The sequence below is a fragment of the Cupressus sempervirens genome, chromosome 6, assembly GCF_028749045.1.
Source record: "Cupressus sempervirens isolate cs-2001-9-10 chromosome 6, ASM2874904v1, whole genome shotgun sequence".
Taxonomy (NCBI): Eukaryota; Viridiplantae; Streptophyta; class Pinopsida; order Cupressales; family Cupressaceae; genus Cupressus; species Cupressus sempervirens.
Window position 1 is genome coordinate 1,024,081 of NC_143123.1, and position 16,620 is coordinate 1,040,700.

Here is a 16,620-nt window from a genome sequence, read left to right on the forward strand (position 1 = left end):
TTTCCTAGCCATGTAGCTTATTTTTTGAATGAAAAAATAGAAAGGATAAACATCTAATTAATGTTCTTGTCAGTATTTATTTGAAATTTTAGACAAAGTTTGACAAGTGTCAATAGGCGTCAGAGGGAAGAGCAAACGATTGACATTTTACCCAAACAATGTTGGGTACCTGTCAAGCCTTCAGAACTCTCTAGCAGGCAAGGAATGGTGAGTGCTGGTGTATTCAGCCCATGCCTACTAGAAATGGCTCTGAAAATTTGAACAAATCAGAATTTGTATCCATTAAAAAAATCTTGGATGTTGATCATTTCCCATGTCTTTCTTCTGTCGTTGATATGCCTGTAATCAATAGTTTCTAAACTCACTCAACCCAAATCTCAATCGGTAAGTTTGGCCCTAGATAATTTGTTTGCTTATTTATTTAGCCTATGTTACAGAGGCATTTCTTATCAAAACCAATATTTTTAAGACATGCACTTCTACAATATATGTGAACTTAAAAAAACATTTGGAGACATGTGAATATAACAAAAAATCTCCAAACCCCAGCTTGTAGTGATCCACACATTTTTTCCAACCCCGTCGAATCTCCCATTTTTTGTTTGTAATAGTGATTGTGCATCCCATTCTTGCTCACATGAGCCTTGCAAAACCACTTGTTCATCTATTTTGTTTGTAAGTTGGGAAATGAATGCAAGAGGAATGCACTACAAAAAAAAAATGCATCCCACAGTTTGATTTTACGTATTTCAAATTTAAAAAAGAATCTTTAGAGATTGTATCGATATAAGAATTGCCAGTTTTTCTTGAAAGTCTCCATGCATAACTTTAAAAAAATATGTTTGTCCATCAAAGCATTGTTTTTCATGGTATTTGTTGCATTTTTCGTATCATTTCCTACTGCAATCCGTACATGGTAGAAAAAGCTCTCATGTTTCTTCATCCTCTATAAAGGCAGATTGAAAAGCCTGCCAGCATAGGCCAAACTAAAAGCTTTGAATTAAGTACGAGAATTTCATGTTAGGTGAAATTATATGGCATATTTGTTCCATAAAAAATGGCGAAACATATGCTTTTACTTTCATTACGATCACATTTAATTATCTTCTCAAAGAAGTTGTGCGAGTTGTCTATTCAATTTATTTTGTGAACTCTTCAACTTTTTCTAGGTTGGGGATGATAAGTTTATTTTGTAAATCCTAACTTCCAATTGTGTAAAATAGGCTCTGAGTATGTTAGCTTGAAGTGTTGGAAGCTTCTAGAAAAATTGTGATTTCTGTTATTTGTTAAATTTTAAAAATAATAAAGCCTCTAGCAAAAATAGAAATGACCAATAGTAAAAAATAAATTTTTGAAAGAAAAATATTTTATTTTTACTATGACAACACAAGCTCCTAGCAATTTTTTTTTCCACCGTGGTTGTTGAAAAGGCTTTTTCATGGTAAAGTCTAACTATTTTAAACATTAAATATAATTAATTAATGAGAATAGAGTTACTCTATATTTTACTAGTTTGTTATTTTGTGAAATTGTTTTTGATTTCGTGTGAATTTTTTTAAAATTTATTTATTTTATTTAGTATGTTACTGGATTTCTTAATTGTAGAGGATAATCTTTTGATTTTGTATAAAATCTGGGTACTTTCAATATAAATCTTTAATCTATTTTTAATGATGAAATTTGTAAAAATGTATACAAGATAATTAACATATTCATTTATAAATTTTCCTAATGTTTAGACAACATTAACTAAATTGAATTTTTACAAACCTATTATAACTTAAATGTATTTAATTCATTTTACAATTAGATATAATTTAGAAATACAAATAGATTTCAAATATTCTCCTAAGAATTAATTTCAAGAAATATGACCATAATTGCAATTAGTTTTCTTGCACAAATGATTACATAAATCATGTTATTGTAGGTTAATACCACACCTGTTCTCCACCTAAAAATAGAAAACACTACAAACTTCTATCCAAAACCCATCCATTCAAAGTCATGGCACGCTATAAGACATTTCCGTTCACACATAAACATTGCAAGATGATTTTTTCTATGAACACACGCTGACAGCTACAACTCCACTATGACCCCAAAAGGCAGGGACTTAAACTCGCAAAGAGCTCTTGTTAAGTTTTGAGATTGTACGCAACATGATCTTGCGTCTACTCATAACCTTATCTGCACTCTAGAATTTAAGGTATAGAATAAACCCTTTTTTGGAAGGGGAAACTATGTGCAACTATTGTTGTACAACATTTGGAAATTTAGGGGTTCTTAACTATAACTATTTAATGCTATGGATCCTAATAAACCAATGATATTTAGTAAATCATGCTTATATTTATAATTTGAAAAGTCATCATAATTGGTCAACAAACAACTTATCTTTCTTGGTTTTATGTTTGATATGTTATGTAAGTAATTTTAGGCCTACAAGGTGCTAATGTGGCATCATTAACACATCAGTATTGTTTAACTTCTTGTATTAGTAATAAAGCATCAAATTTTTAGTATAAAAGATCTATTTTCTTTTCAAATTTTATTATTCTATTTGATAATATTTGTAGGTGGGATCTTAAAAGTAATCTCATCTAACGAAGGATTGTCACCATATGTTTTCACCACAATTCTAATGTATTTGGATCCTCAAGCTTTAAGTCAAGAACTAGTTTCAATTTTGGTAGAGAACATTAATTTCACTCGAGTGGATTTTGCATATCATTGCTGCAAGTATTTTAGTTTAGTTTTATAAAAAAGGATAATTATTGATCAAAAGTTGGTTGACAATTAGATTCGCTTATTTGAGAATAAAACATTGATCACAATGATTAAAAATGGCCAATTGGAAGTAACCAAATCCTAAAGACAATGAGTACAAAATAATGTTGCCATGTTTGCAAGTGTTTTGGATTGACACATTAAAAGGTTGTTATGAAGGATAAAATGGGCACTTGAGATGATTACATCAATTAAAAATAAGCAATTAGAGGTGACTCCATAAGATGACCTCTAAGTTGTCCATCCTAGTTAGAGTTTGAAATTCATTCTATTTTTTTCGATAGGTTCAAATTCATTTTGGGTTGACCTGAACGAAACATACACAAACACACACACACACACACACACACACAGATATTTATGCAACAAATAAGTTCATACACCACTATGCTAATAGTAAAGCAACATAACAAAATATGCTACCATATATGTATTGATGTTTTAGTCCAAATAACATAGCAAAATGCCAAAATACAGCACCATATCAATGTTTCAGTTCAAAAATAATAATGTCAACATTAACAATCTACCTCTTCATTGTCTCAAAGGGAGTTCCTTCCACATGCAACCATGTATGAATAGCTCACAAACTAACGCAAAGCATGCAACGATCACCTTTCGATACTCCATGAGCAATTGCAACCAAACAACCAAGTTTAGAAATAGAGGCAAAAAGTTTTCTTTTTCATCCACAAAGGGCACATGTTTTTACCTTTTTGGCCCTTTTAGTGGTCTATTTTAGAGTTTGATGGAACCCTAATTTTTCAAATCAGGGTCTCCATTTGTCTAAAACCCTTTTCATCTTTTCCTACTATTAATCTTATCTTTAAAATTGTTAACCCTTTTCCCTTGAAGATAAGCTTTCATATTGAGTGAATCTTAGATTCTAACTAGCTTTTTCAGCATTTTAGGCATCTGAAAACCTATATTTTGATTTGTATTCTATTTCAGCCCTGAAATGATAACCACGTTCTATGGATTGACTATTATATTTTTTACCTATCCTTCCTTTTCCAGAACCTGATTCTTCACAAGTATTCAACTCATACGCATGGTTGTATATCAGTATTGGCTTGTGCTATTGATGGCATTGATCCTGCATGTAGATGCATCTCAGGTCTGTACATGATGAATGTAAAATCTGAATCATATGAATGGGAATTATCTGGGAGCAAACGTGAGACAGTAGATAGCTTGTGACAAACCCTTTAAGCAGTAAGATATGACCACAGTCACAAGATTATCAAGCTTCAGAAGTGTGGATAATGATGAACATAAATCACCGTGTACAGGCAGACGACTCAACTTTGGATAGCAGATATCGTCAACGAATATCATGAAGACTATTAATGGGTTGCCGTAAAGAGCATGAGTAACGATTGCAAATCGGAAAGAACAAATTCCATCATTCATTATCAGAATAAAGACCAAGAAATATTTTCACTATGAAAGTGTAGAACGTGTTATGTTCGACCGATGCTAACACCATCAAAAAATGAACTCGGACTTTGGATTTTCTCCCGCATAGCCATCCGCGTGCAGGCGAAATTAATCTGAAGATAACGCAACAAGACTGTACACCACCACAAAAATTGAGCACATATATTTGTTAGTCCGGTTATATGGTAAAATATGGAGTTTGATAAAAATTAGTATTAGCATATTAAAGGAGGCCCTATAAAAGGAAAGACGCACAAGATAATAAACAAATTTTAGATTATCTAATTGATGCGATATTAAAAGGAAAGGGTGTGATTTAATTTTTTTACAAGTGTCTTTTAAATTTGAAAAGCCACAACTTTAGAACAGGATAGGATATAAATATGAGTTTATTACTTGAGAGAAGACACATTCGAAGAACATTCACAATCAGCCAAATAAACATTTTATATCTATTTGTATGGAGTCTAATAAGGGTTAAATATGGTTTTGTAATATAAGTTTTATTATTTTATTTTTATAATAAAATAAAATGTCTTTTGTTTGTTTTTAAATGACAGAAATTTAAAACTGCACATGAATTATCTTTTGTAATTATTTTTTTGGAATTCAGTATACAATTAAATGTTGGATATGTGGACATGGTCATTTAGCATTTTAAAATCAATCATCATAGATATGGTGAAATATGTAATTGTTTTTGTATATGTGTCCAGTTTGTCTTCCTATCAGATGAGTTAAAATTCACTCTGGAGTAATTTCAGATTGCATAATATTTGGTCTATCGCATCTTGATTATTAAATTGTTGGTAGTTTAAATGCATAATTTTTTTATAAAATTGTATATGAAAATTCACTAAAGTTGACTCTATTGCCCAGATGAATAGAGGCGCTGGTCTTTCTATTATTGAAGTCAGAAAATTCATATCTTCCTTCCTACAAGCATTGAATTCATGATTAACAAACCTTATACGAAACATTCAATTATTTCAAGTACTCAACATTCAGTTTCAGTTTCATCGAGTTCAAAGACCTTGCCAGCCGAAGAACTCCAAAAGCTTAAATTCGCTTTAGAAAAGCTCTAAACCAAGTGATCAGGTTCGAGGAGAAGGTCTACCCACCTAGGTTTAGCAGAGCCTGAAATTTAGAGGAATCAAGGTGATTCTCATTCGTTGGTCAAATGGCTTTCTATCAAAGAAGTGGCAAGCTCTTGAATTTCCAATCTGTGGTTATGAGAATCAACAGGGTTGAAGGATCAAATTGACTAAAGTAGACCCTTTTTTTGGAAAAGTTATATATATAGCCAAATTTGGCCATCTTGCTGCAGATTTGCAAATTCACCGCAAAAATGACAAATTTTCTATCAGGTCCCTTCAATAGAACTAGCATAGACTTCAAAAGTATGTAATAGACTTTTGTAAGATCAGAAACCAAACCAATCTTTTGGGTTGCCAAGGAAGAATTTGGTAACATAGAATGACAAATACATTCCAACTTGCAAGCAACGAGTTTGAATAATGCCTTGACATGCAGTTAGCCTAAGCATTCTTTTTAAGTTTATTTCAGCAACCAAAGGTATGTGCCACACTTTGGTGAGCAAAGTATAAGGTTTGCAAGTACCCTCTAAACAATTAAAGAAGTATTGTAATATCTAGCTCATAATGGTCATTTAAGTTGTCTACTTAGTTGAGTTACTAACTTTCTTTTCAAATAACCCAGCTAGTTTAGTAACTTTGTATTATGTCTTTCATTCCCAATCATTTCTGTTGTGTAATGATTCTATGTAATCATCTATACTTCTCTCCATTGTCTACTAACAACATTCAATTATCATTTCATAGGAAAAAAACAGATTAAACAATGGCCATACATGTGGGCCCATGCATTGGACAATCATAGCAACTCTACCATTTACAAAAACAATGACATAACTCTGGTCTTTATATGTTTTGATGTATGAAAAGCTAACACTTTAGTCCTTAAATAAATTAACTGGTGGAACTATGAAAGCTCTCTAATACTTTGTTTTTGACAATGGTGAACAAAGAAAAGTTACAATCAAAATGACTTGCGCATAAAAACAAAATCAAAGTAAACTTGAAGATTAGCATTAGATATATAATATTACAAAATAGACAATAACTAAATGAAGTATTTCTTTATGCTGAAAATAACTATACAATAAAGTGAAATGTTTTCTTTTGTTATGCAGAATTGATGTTTTTTATGAAAACTAACCAAGATGACGATTAAAAAAACACTGCAATGTTCAAATACCCTCTCATAATAGTTATTATCTAACTGTTGTCTTTGGTCACGAATTCTTTAAAACATTTTGCTGTTGTTAAGAACCTCCTCAGATCTACAAAATGTTAATGACTAAGAATATCCCACACAAACTTCGTGCATTACAAAAAACATAATCCAAGACACTAATTGAGAATAAAAAAATTTGTTTTAGAGGAAAAAATGGTAAAACCCAGTAGATAATCTTTAAGGAAGAAATTATTTAATCCCAACAAATAATTTTTGAGGGAGAAATTATTAAAACTCACTCATAACTTTTTAAGGGGAAAATATGAAAACCTATCAAAAAAAATTTGAAGGGCAAAAATTGTCAAATCCCATCACAAATTTATGAAAACCGATGAGAAATTTTTCAGGGAAAAAAAAAATCAAAACCCATCAAAAAAATCTTCATATAGAATAGGAGACTTCACATGGTAAAACAACACATGCAAACAACATGCAACTCACGAAATGCACATGCAAGAACATGCAACCTTCAAAAATCAAAGACTTTTGTTCAAACTACGAAATCACATGGTCAAAATCCTCAACCATTCTTGCAATTCAGCAAAAATTATAGAGGACGGATCACAAGATTTTCATAAAATACCTTCAACAATTTTTATTTTAAAAAGTCAAATATATAAATTTCTGAAAAAATAATCAGATTAGAAGAGGCTTGAATTTTTCTTAGAACATTTGCTAAATTTTATGAAATCAAACTGACCCACTCTAATACTACGTTATGGTCAATCATTATTTCTTTTAAGACTAGGATGACCATTAAAAAATATCTAAGTTGCCGATTCGAGTCCTGGTTCGGGTATGGATACGAGGTTCGGGTACGTGTGTACGACCATTTTTTCCCCCCTTGCGGATTCGGGTTTGTCCATATATGTATGTATTTATGTCCAAACATCAAAGTTACAAATACAAAAAGATCAGTGATACTCAAATCCATATTCTCCACAAAATTATAAATAAATAATTGTATTACTAATATAGTTTCAGATTACATGATTACAAATTGACATATATCCGAATATGATCAACAAACATAACTATTGGCTGGGTTATACAAATCTATCAACAATAATATACTCAGATCTTCAAATAAAAAATAAAATCAATTCCTGACCTTCAAAATGAATCGAAGTAGGTTGCTGTTCACTACTGTCATAAACTAAGGGCATTAGATAAACCAATTTTAACTTGAATAATATTAGCAAGCTGTTGCAAGACACTATCTAAAGCTGATACAAAGAGCATTCTGATGAACAAATCAGAAATACATACATAAACTGACCTACGATTTGAGGTACTTCTTGGGTGCCCATGTTCAGTGTGTGTCCTTATATGAAGGACCCATAGAGAACCCATGAAGTACCCCAGAAGAACCAGTGCCAAAACTGTACCAGTACCAGGACCCTGGCCTAAACAGCAGTACCCGGTAACTGAGAAAAATATTATAATATTCTAACAACTTTTTATAGTCAATGATAAATATAGTGATGTGCAACTGATAGCAACATTCTCTTCACTGACCAAGAGGAGTTTTGATACTCTAATGCCAACAATATTTCAAATAGTGAGGACAATTTGATGAAGCTAACAAAAGAATTAACCATATATGCTCCAATGAGTTAAAAGCATGACTAATATGCCCTAAAGGAGCAAATGTAGAGAACACTAGCTGTAATTTGTAATAATCCATTCAGATAATGCGATGATTACAACAATGATAGCAATCCCAAGCATAGGACCAAATTGTAGGCATTTTTTATGGATCCCAACTCAGCATAGCCTTGCACATGTGGACATTCAAATGGAACAAGTATAATTTTGTAGAGTCTGCAAAAATAATAAAACAAAAGCTTAAGCTTTGCTTCGAAATGAATGGTATGACAATTTAGCTTCGGAAAACTCAATTGGTATCACCAAGCCAAAAAAGCGGGATGTGAAGTTTTGATAATAATGTGCTCAACATTTTCGGAAGTGTACGATATAGCATTTTTTCGTGCTTGTGAAGAATATTGTCAAATATCACATTTCTGGCGTTTTTTCTTTAAAAATACAATATCAGTTGTAGGATTTAAAATGATTATGTTTTATTGAGTTGTTACTAGTTTATAGTTTAGAAATATTAAAAGCTGATCCTGTTAAACTATGGACTTCAGTGTTAAAAGTTTTAAATAATTTTGAGTAGTGACATGTATCTTCACGGTTTATTCTGTTGGAGCTTCTGTGTTTCATTCTCCATTGCGTTTCTCATTCCATCTGAATATGAATATTGACACAAATAGCCAAACATGTTTATAGATTAAAATTTAATTAGATTTTAATATGAATTTTCTACTTTTCTGTTGGAGAAAAGAATTTTGCAGCATCAGAAACCTTATCCATAAAAAGTATAGTTGCAGGTCAAAACTATCACTGTATTGGTTCAGAGTTTGTTTGGGAGCTAGTCTGACAGATGTTATGAAAGTTTTCCTGATATTGGCATGTGTTCTTCCATAATCTTTTGATAAATCTTGACCTGGAAGAAAAGGTTTTGGAATTTTACTGCCCATGGGCTCCTACAGACATCATTGTACACCCAAGCTGATAACTAAACCTTTTAATATTTTAGTTTTAAAAAATTACGGAAGCCATCCTTGTTTAAATTTTATATAATATAAAAGGGCAAGTAGTTTCCTCTTGTAAATAAGCATATTATTGAGATTACTGAACAACAACAATTGAAGATAAACTTAATTAGCATTCGTGTGAGAGGGCAGTAATGGCATTCATACATAGCTGATTTGTTCTTGCATGAGGAAATTTACTTTGATGTATCTGAAATTTGAATAGCCATCTCATCTGAAGTCTCTGAGATCGATTAATATGTGTAGCTCCATTTCCTTGTCCACTTGTTAAGTTGAATTTTGTTCAGATTGAAATAAGCTGGACTTTGTTGACAATGATGTTCGCTACAGGGAGTTACAAATTTCATTTAAGTTCAATTTATGGAAACTTTTGTTTTGTTTAGTAGCATGTTGCTTATTAACTGTTCCTAAGCTTCTGTCATGCTACATTATGGTTTGAATTTTGCAAACCTGAACAGGCCAAATCTGTTGTTGAGTTTCAAGTTGGATATTGAAAGCTTCTCTTTTGACAAGCTTTAAGAATCTAGCTGTGATATCCCTATCAATAAGATCTATATAATTAATAAAAATAACTATAATATAATATAAATAAGGATATAGTATAATTTTTTATCATATTATAATAGTGCATAATATATTAATATGAGAATTAAAGCGATAAATATAATATTTAGATTAATAATCTAAATATATAAAGTAAATATATAAAGCATTATATGTATCAATATAATAATAAGAAATATAGTTGATATATTATTAATATAATATAATATATGAAAAGACATAACTCTTAGAATAAAAACTGTACATATAGAATTTTAACATTGAGAGATCATGAATCAATCAGGTAGATATTTAAATCTTTAGCATGTAAAAACCTGAAAGACAAATCCTATAACAAATAATTTAATGTCCTAACAGGGGACATTACACTAGCAAATATTTCTATAGGTTTTGTGCTAAATTCATCACTCTTTCCAGAGCATGGCATACTTTAGAATTTGATTAAAGGACGCAAGAGTTTAGAAACGCTTATACACTGTCTTATTTTGTTGCATTCTGAAAAACTATAGCAATCTAGTTAACTAAAAGCAGATGAATCTGCTCTTAAATGGTTGATATTATTGGAAAAGCCTTAGTGGGTTTTGTTTTCTCCATACTACCACCTTTCCGAAACCTATAGTATTATGTATACAAGACAAGGGACGTAACAGTTTTGACAATTTTAACACTGTCCAATTTCCTTGCAATCAGCAGATTGAAAATTGTGACATGATTATATGATGAAAATTTGGGTTTTGACCCTCTATATCTGTTAGTAGTGAGTGGTTTCTAGGGAATTTTGTTGGGATACGTAAGTGATCCTAGTCAAACTACAAAACCTTGAATCCATAGTTGGAAGCAAAAACCCTTAACTACTCCTATGGAAACAAATCTACATAAACTGAAGAATGACGGATTTGAATCTGAACCAACTGATCCTACTTACTACCGGAAAATTATTGGATCACTAATGTACTTGGTAAACACTCGCCCTGATATTTGTTATGCAACTAGTGCCTTAAGTCAATTCATGTGTGAGCCGAAGAAGATACATCTCATGGCACCCAAGCATATGTTACAATACTTACATGGAACAATTGGTATGGGCCTCAAATATGATTTAGTTGAAATTAATCTTCATGGATATTCAGATTTTGATTGGGCAAGCAACTCTATTGATCGTAAGAGTACTACAGGATGTTGTTTCAGTTTCGGATCAGCAATGATCTCTTCATTTAGCAGAAAGCAATCATCAATCACCTTAAGCTCTAGTGAAGCAGAATACATAGCTTCTTCCATGGGGACCAATGAAGCGGTATGGTTAAGAAAATTGCTAATTGGATTGTTCAGAAAACCCTTGAAGCCTACAGTCATCAACTGTGATAATCAAAGCAGCATCTAGCTATCAGTGAATCTAGTCTTTCACAATCGATCTAAGCATATTGAAATACCTTATCATTATATTAGACATATGGTAGATCAAGATGTTCTCAAGCTAGAATACGTAAGTACAAATGAACAGCTAATGTACTTACTAAACCTCTTTCCATAAACCTCTTTCCAAGCACAAATTGGAATATTTCAGAGGTAAATTTGGTATGATTATAAATACTGAAATCAGATTTCAGTTTTCTTTTGAAATACTACGTATATTCATTATTGATTAAAATGCCTCTATTTTATAGTTGCATCAAATATGTAATGAAAGGTGACAATTTTTTATTAACATATATAAACAAAAGGTAACCATTGTAAAGTGACAATCTTACAAATGGTAGACCTGTTATCATAACAGATTATATTGTTCTTGCAGATAACCAGAAGTCGTTGATAACAAACGTATTACGATCAGACTTGATTAAGTTGTTGTCCTAGAGTGCCAGAGATCATAATACTTGTCATAATAGAGTTCAAGACATTGTGAATTTGGTTATCTAATGGACTACTCTAGATTACTGGATCTAAGTATTAGAAATCAGATAACTTATCCTCCAGATAGGTATCAATGAAGATGATACCAATGCACATATCAAGAGAATATGAGATATTTTGTATTTTACTTCTCCCTTGCTAAGAGGGAGTGTTAAAATGTAGCTTCAGCAGAAGTAAAGTACACTTTATGCCTAGTATATGGATTGAGTTTCTCTCATTATTTTATATATATATATAATTCTGAAATCATTCATATGCTTTATATTACCTCAAAAATTGTTATATATATATATATATATATATATAATTCTGAAATCATTCATATGCTTTATATTACCTCAAAAATTGATATATATATATATATATATATATATATATCTCAAAGTTCCTTTATATCCATCGGGCTTGCTAAATGAGCCGACGGCAGCCTCTATTAATGTAAGTTCATGTCCACGTAGAGTCATGTCCCTATGAGGACATGAACTGTCTTCCATTACTCATATCAGTTATCGGCTGAGAGAAGGACATTGATTAAATTGGCAATCTACCTTCCTCTTCAGCAACTAACATATATTTGATCTGATGTTTTATTCAAGAGTATTACAGAATAAAATTGAATTTAGGAAATACAGTACAGTCTGATATATAAGTTCAGACTTCAATATCAGAACAGAATTATTTGAAGATTCATACATCTGATCTCTATCAGAGATCCAATATACTTGCCAAGTTTTTCTGCTCTAGAAGTACTTATGACTTTTACTCGCTAGTTAAAACTCAGTCGTTGTTGTGTATCACTGTTTAAAGCAAAAAAAGGGCCAAGCTCATTTTATATTTGTCATTTGTGTGCTTCTATTTGCTGAAAGTGGGAGAAATAGTCTTCCAAACCCTTGCTAACTAATTTCAATCAATTTGAAGCATATTTGACATGGTTTTTGGACGAAAAATCAGATTCCTAGGTAGGTATTCTGATTTTCTGTCTACACTTTTTTAAAACATTTTGTTTGTTTTGTGTTGCATCTAGAAGAATAAAAGATCATTTCATTAGAAAAAGATTCAACACTATTTTTGACTAGTTTTGTTGAATCTTTCACCATTTTTTTAAAGAACTCTAGTTTTTTTTAAATTTAAACCCTACTTTTTAACTTTGAATGATGTCTAAAATTATCAAAACTAATTTAGATAGTTTGCTTAATTATTTAACTCAAATATTATTTTTGTCTTTTCACTTTGTATATATAGGTCAAAAGTTGACCATTAATTTATGGTAGCTTTAAGGAATAACCGACCCCTTGAACCATGTGCATCTGGTTATATAGAGACCTGTCCTAAAGGTGATAGAGATAGGACTTGGAGGTATGCCTATAAAGGACCAGAGCATGCGATGGTGATTTGTATTAAATGTAAGAAAGTAACTCATGGAGGCGTAAATCGCCTCAAATATCACCTTACATGCATTGACAAACATGATTCTAAAAAATGTGATAAAAGAGATGTTAGTGTCATTCTTGTAGCCGGGGAAGAGAAAAAATTGCAAAGGGAGAGGATCAAATTTAGCTACGAGAGCAACCATAGCAGAATCTCAAGCTGCTCCAATTGACATTGAAGAAGTAGCACTTGAGAGCATAGTGGGCTCTCATTGTGGCCCACGTATCTACAAACTCAAAACACCCCTCGGCCACCACTTCTGATTCCTCTAGTAGAGAGATTGTTGTTGCATCACCCTCAAAGATAGCCTATAGGTAGTTATTTTGTGCACAGGAACACACCTCAAGCACAACCATCATTAGAGACCACTAGATAGAATAGGGAGGCACATGAGAAGACAAACATTGAATGTGCTTGGTACTTCAACAACATCCCATTGAAAGTGGTAAAGTTGCGAGGATTTAGGTGGGAGGTTTAAAAAAGTCCACTTGATTTCATTTTTTAAATTTTAATAATTTTTCTAGTTTATTAAATCAAAATTGAATAGTAAAACTTAATTTCACTTTGTTCTTGTAGGTTGCACACAAATGCAATTGATAGGGCGAGACAAGTGGTGGAATGGAGAACATATGGCTGCACCATTCTTTCTAATGGGTCAACAAATGACAAATATTGAACCATTATTAATTTTCAGTTGCTAGTAAGGACAAGGTGGTGCCCTTGGAATCGGTCGATGCCTCCAATAAGGTGAAAAATGTAGAAACATTGACATTAATGTTGGAGACCTAGCCCCCAGCAATAACCACACAGCGGAAGAATAATAAAAACACACGGATTTAGATCCAAAACAACACCAATTCTCATAATAGAATCATAAGATTTTTATTCAACATGCTTGGTTGTAAGGCCTTCCGGGTTACAGCCAAACACATCAGCAATTGTAACAGTTCTGCAAGACCTCACAAGATCCAAATTCTATCTAGCCCAGTTCCACAATCTAGTAGGAAACCCCAAGAAGAATCTAAGCTTATGCTCGTGAGCCACCAAGCAACCTTCTTATTTTCCCAAGCCCACACTTACCTACTAGCTCTGTCAAACTTCACTCCTCTCAGCTACTCCATCTTCTCCATTCTAAATGAATGACTCTAGACAAGACAAGATCCTCTACTTATGCTAAACCAAGACATGGGTCGGCCTAGCAAGTTACATTAAATAAACCCCCAAGCCACAAGTCAACTTGGCAACAAACATTAAAAACATGAAATAACTAAATACTTGGGACAAGCCCCAAATTTACAATGCATAACTAACTCAAATGACAACATAAAAGTATGTGCCCTTAGGCATAGGTCCACATGCCATCCAACTATCTAAATCCAAGAGTGCACACACCAACTCTCTTGGATCGAAGCTCGCGAAAACAATCTCCAAAGTCTGCCGCTAAATCAGGAATACATTACCAACAACCACCAAAATGGCTCTAACTCCAAGACGATAACTCTAATCACTATGTGCACTTAGGACAAGGTTCCCCAATGTGCCTTGAACACATCCCCAACCATGCAAACCATAGGTACATAAAATCCGAGCTTGATGCTCTTGCATCAGAGTCCCCAAGTAGATGGAAAAGTATGTCCAATACTTTGATGCCAACAAAATTTCTGCAACCAACTTCATCTTTACCAAAGGCTTCCAATTCATCTTAGACAGAAAAACAAATCTGCACATCAACCATCTCTGTTTCATCTATTCAAACATCAGAATCAAATGAATCTCAACAACCCAATCAACGTGCCCACTCCCAGGAACAAATTGAACATAATGCTTCACCAACAATCTTTGCAACTCATCAGAACCAACAATAGTAACATCCTCAAACATGAAACCCATGTCAGCAACATGATGCAACTCCAGAACAAAATCAATAACATGTAAATCCAAATTGGAAGAAACATGTAACTCCTCAAGCACATCAGCAACAAGCGAATCTGTTAAGGTTGTAGCTTCTGTCAAATTGATTTTAAACATGAGATACCTTGTTGATGGTAAATAATCTTTACGACCAATATTTTATGTATACAATATTTATTATATATGTAATATAATTGTAAGAGTTTGGTATAGCCCTGATACCATGAAAGAATTTGCCTAAGACAAGAATGAAATGCCAAGATCTAGAAGCTCAAGAGATAGCACAAGAGAGACAAGATATGATCAAATGAGAATGGATTAACCAAATAATTGGATGAATACATCATAGAAGTGTCTTGTATATAAAGGCAACTGATATGTCTAGGAGTTATATAAGAGATAAGCATAACAACTAAGCACATGTCCACCAAGAGTGGATTATCCTCCATTGTGTATGAATGTACGTGCAACAATGAGAGATAAGAATACAAAGGTGTATCTCATAAAGAGATGTAGTAGACAGCATGTGCTCAATTGGAGTGCAAACTACTGTGTTGTCAACATGACAACTCATATAAATATGCAAACTCCTAGGTGTCTACATGACAACTCATATGACTATGCAAACTCCTTGGTGTCTACATGACAACTAATAATATGCATTAAACTAAGTAAACTTAAGTAAAGTGTAAATAGTAAATACTTATTTACACCAACACCTCCCTTAAGTGCAACTTAGGAGAATGTACTTAAGCTCACAAACGCTAGATAATAATGCAAGATGGGTCCCGACTACTAGGCCATGTTAGGTACCCATATACAATATGCAAGTGCAAATAATATGCAATGCAATCTCTCATAAAGCGGAAAAAGAGGGAAAACCACATGGGAAAGACCCCCCTCCAAAAAGAGAGATAAGTACAATAAAAGCTATGAGAGAGAAGACCTCATGTGAGGAAAATATCCCCCCCCCATAAGAGAGAAGTGGAAGAGAGACCAAGTAGCCCCCCCTCAATGTAGAATGTACACCTATGGTAGATGCGCCAAGCTCAATGTAGAAACTCCTCCATGAGTATAGGACAACATTCCTCCCCTTCGAAAGAAACAGAACCAAAGGTGTATCAATGAAGCCTCTCCCATCTGTAGGGAGAAACCTCAAATGTATGAAATCTCTAAAAACTACTCAAGTGTCCCCATGTCAATACTGAAAGGTGCCTCCTCCAAATCATGCGTACTATGCCACTCTTCTGAAAAAGGCCAATCAGGATCAACTGAGGATGAATGTAGAGCATGTATCAAAGACTCAAATATCTCCTCTAAAGAGAAAGTGACCTCCTCCAACTGTCGTATCAAAGGATCTACCATCATGTCAACTTCGAAAGACTGATCAAGTAGAGAATGAAGATGAGGGTCAGAGTGTTCCCTCGCAACAAATGAAGAAGGATCATCTTCACCAAAGAGAAGATGAATGTCATCAATAGTGCCTCCCAAATCTGCAATGAAGAACTCTACAAACAAACTGAAAATGTCTGTCAAGTAGTCATGCCATGGAACTGAGTCTGGAAGACAATGAATATCCTGTTGCATTGAATCACTGGAATCCATGGCTATGTGAATACAACTATCATCAGGAACAACCGTA

The 16,620-nt window shown here is 33.0% G+C and overlaps 1 protein-coding gene across 3 annotated transcripts in view; it reads right to left on the reverse strand.

Annotated features, from left to right (window-relative positions):
• Window positions 1–3,197: 3,197 nt before the first annotated feature.
• Window positions 3,198–16,620, reverse strand: part of LOC149550667 (uncharacterized) — a 74,966-nt gene continuing 61,543 nt past the window's right edge. For 2 of the 3 annotated variants that reach the window (XM_089786223.1, XM_089786221.1), the window contains exon 4: window positions 3,198–4,363. The gene's annotated coding sequence lies outside the window, so the exon portion shown is untranslated. Of the gene's footprint in view, window positions 4,364–7,716; window positions 8,371–16,620 lie in introns of those variants that run through there. The other variant, XM_089786222.1, reaches the window with a different exon arrangement.